Here is a 3,482-nt window from a genome sequence, read left to right as displayed (position 1 = left end):
AAAAACGAATGCAATTTTTGTAAAATGTATCATATAGAGGTCAAGTACCTCGCGATGTAATCAACTGTTGTGAATCGTTTATAATCGACATGGACTTCGTCCGGATGGATTAGGACGGGTCTTGACATGTTTGAATCTGAGCGGTTTGTAAATGTCCTTAGAAAACTTGGTGAAGATGACTGGTTCTTATTTGGTTTGAATTTGCATTTGGTACTGTTCTGTTGCGGCTTGTTCTGATCTTTCATTCCATTTTTCCGGCGTTGCTGACTTTGTTGACTTTGGTAAATAGGCCTCGGGTTTGGTGTTTTTTGGGTTGCTCGGTGTTTGGTTTGGATCGACAGTTATTGAGGAATGAAGATGCGGGGTTGGATACAGGGTCGAGTTTATGTGTATGTTTTAGGCTTTGGTTTGGTGGTTTATATATCTTATACATTTCAATTGTAATTCCTAATGCTTGTTCTATAGTTGTCGTTCATATTGTTTATAATGAATCGAGTGAGTGTCATTGAGTTTTTGTCGTCTCGTGACAATGTATTCCCACAACAGATCGTTATGATCTGCTCATTGTTGTTCTACTATAACATTGGTTCTATTATATATATATACATATTATATTACTCTCTCGCTCATATATTAATAGTTCACAGACAAAAAATACACAGTTTAAAGAAATGTCATAAAAGTACTCTATTTTATGTTTACTTTCAAATTTTATCCTTACCTTTTATTTCTCCTTTAATCATATTCACATAGAACTTAAGTTTATTATTTTTTTTTCTATTTATAGAAGTGAATTATTAATTTGAGAAGAAATTTCAAAATGAAATACCGAACTAAATGAATAATATTTTTGCCAAAAAAAATATATTTGCCACTTTGACTTCATTAATTTTTTTTTTCCACATTTTCTTGGCGTGCTATTTTCCCCCTCACTTCATCAAAAATTTCTGTGGATATACTCTCTGAATCAAAAAGTTTCAGCCCATCCCAACCCTTGATTAACCCTAGCCATCAATTTATAGAACAAACAACTGAATTATCGTTCAGGAATTAAAAACACACCTACGTTCTTCTCTCATACACAGTTTTGCCCTAAAATTATCACATAATCCGATTCAGTTTCTGGAAGTTCTCTTGTAACTGGATGCTTATACCAACTTAAGGTCTATTAAATCCTGATTTTTTTTAGCCGTCCCGCAAATTATGGCCCGTTAAAAAATCGAAATTGATTGATTCAAATTTGAAATTGATAAAATTGTTATATATGGATGATGATGGCATCATAATGTTCATACGCATATTGGTTTTGGCCAAGGAATTGTTCTTTTTGATGATCGTTCTTCTTTTGAAAGGTAATTTAAAGTTTGTTATAGGTTCACGAATGTAGCTGTTTAGTTTTTTTTTTTTCACGATAAATAAATTAATGAATAATTGCTTATGTTAACTTTATTTGTAGAAATAAATAACTAAATCAAAAATCAATGTGGAGTCTGTAATTGTTGATGGTGATAGGATGAAATACTTATTTCTATGTCGTTTTTTAATAGTTTGTTATTGGGTAAAATTTACTTTAATTCACAATGTCTCGACCTAATATGTGGGATTTGAACATTTGACCAGAGAAGTGTACTAAGGATCTAAACATCATTTGGGAAGTCTCAAAAATGCATAATGTCGTTCCCTATGTAAAGTGAGATACATGTTCATGAACTATGCCATTTAGTATACTCATAAATGGTATCAGTAAAGAGACAAATGGATGGATTTATTAAAGGATAAATAGATCACTGCAACTTGGAGTGGATACAGAACCGCTGGTTTACCCGGCTTTGTTTTCTTTATCTATACTCTGCCATACAACGTGTTATAGGAAGCCAAGTCTATTTTACACAGATGGCTTTTGCTTGCATTTGGTATTATATTTAACCTATTGGAATGAGCCCTTTGTTAGATGACGTTAGAGCTTATCTGAAATGCATTACATACTTGTATTTTTTCTTTTAATAATGCAGAACTATCACCCATAGCTAAAGATGAAGAGTTGGCCAAAATTATGCTGAGCACTTAAGGTACATATCTCATTCTTGTTTTTCATCTCTAATTGTGTTTAAAAGTTTGTGTTGTTGTTAATTCGTTTTCTATATATGATAGGATATTTTAAAAGATAGGAAGGTTTTTGTGTTTTATGTAATATAGAAGCTGTTAGGTGTTTATGGCTTCAAATTCAAGTAAGATAATATGTGTGGAATGTGGATACTTATGATTTGCTATGTGTTTGTTGTTAACAGGTTGCGTTTCCTTTTTTGACTTAAAATCGAATCTGTTGTGGTTGTTTATTCTTGCGCAAGGTAATGTATGCTCTTATGTAGGATGTTGTTTGCTGTTATTTTTATGTTGTGATGGTTATTTTTAAGATAGTTTGTATGTTTGTTTGTGTTGCTTTCTTATTTATTCTATTTTGTTGCATATGTTGTTGTACATTTCTGTTGCATTTGTGGCACAATAGTCTTTCATAGTATAATGTTGACGAGAAAGATACAAAGAAAAGGTAATTGTGGTGGTAATGTTTGTGAACAATCGGGTACTCATAATTCCAATTTGATTGGGCGGTTCCTTTATGAACAATTTAAGTTGAATTCTAAGTTAAATGTATATCTGCTACTCTACTTACTCATCATATCGGTTCATATTTCAGATCCCAGATAACAATAGCAACATCAATAGTGTATTGCCACCAGTTTTATATAAGGTGGTCTCATGGGAAGAAAAAATGGTAGGTAAGTTTGGTTATTTATCTTTTCTTTTTATGTCCCAGATAGTTTATTTTTTGTTGTATTTACCCCCCGTGAAGTTTTTCACCTCATCGCTCTCTAAAAGAAACTCCTACACTAAGTAACTTATAGCGTACATTATTAAGTACTACAAGTATAAACTTGCATACTTCAATACAGGTGGTGAAAGTTTAAGTGTTATTGAGCCGTGTTAGTTTAAGTGTTATAAACTGAAAGTTGCATATTGATCAACAACCTAACCACATAATAGATACATACTTTAAGTGTATTAGTTCACAGCCGCTTAACATATTTATGATTTGGGTTGTAGTTGTGTTATTGAGGTATTTTTTGTTTTTTTTTTTTTTTAGCAATTTTCGAATAGATATGATCGAGATAACTACTTTATTCAGTTGACTTTTAGGCTATTTATATTGTAAAAATGGGTGGGTTTGTTAGGTTGTGTAACAAAGTATAACAATCAACCTTAGGCTTGATTATATGTTTACTTCAGCACGAAAATACCGGAAAGCCATGGCCCATGGGTGAGCGGGTATGTAACAGAAAAGATTTCTAACTATATAATATCAACTCCATTGTAACTAATTACATTATGTATAATGCTAGCGAGTTTGATATTGCTATACAAATGCCGAGAAGGTTTTAGAAGCTTATTAATTATGTCAAGAACATATATGAAAGTTCTCTAGC

At 32.0% G+C, this 3,482-nt stretch overlaps 1 long non-coding RNA gene across 2 annotated transcripts; it reads left to right on the top strand.

Annotated features, from left to right (window-relative positions):
* The first annotated feature begins 963 nt into the window (after positions 1-963).
* On the top strand, positions 964-3,124 carry LOC139848050 (uncharacterized). 2 transcript variants are annotated; one of them, XR_011759815.1, is made up of 4 exons: positions 964-1,352; positions 2,013-2,069; positions 2,289-2,348; positions 2,696-3,124. It is a non-coding gene; the product is annotated as an uncharacterized lncRNA (long non-coding RNA). The 2 variants fall into 2 exon arrangements; XR_011759814.1 differs by having other exon boundaries at positions 2,289-3,124.
* The last annotated feature ends 358 nt before the right edge of the window (positions 3,125-3,482 follow it).

The sequence above is a fragment of the Rutidosis leptorrhynchoides genome, chromosome 5 (assembly GCF_046630445.1).
Source record: "Rutidosis leptorrhynchoides isolate AG116_Rl617_1_P2 chromosome 5, CSIRO_AGI_Rlap_v1, whole genome shotgun sequence".
In the NCBI taxonomy this organism is placed as follows: domain Eukaryota; kingdom Viridiplantae; phylum Streptophyta; class Magnoliopsida; order Asterales; family Asteraceae; genus Rutidosis; species Rutidosis leptorrhynchoides.
The sequence above is the reverse complement of the archived record's forward strand: the minus strand, read 5'-3'. Positions and strand labels throughout refer to the sequence as shown.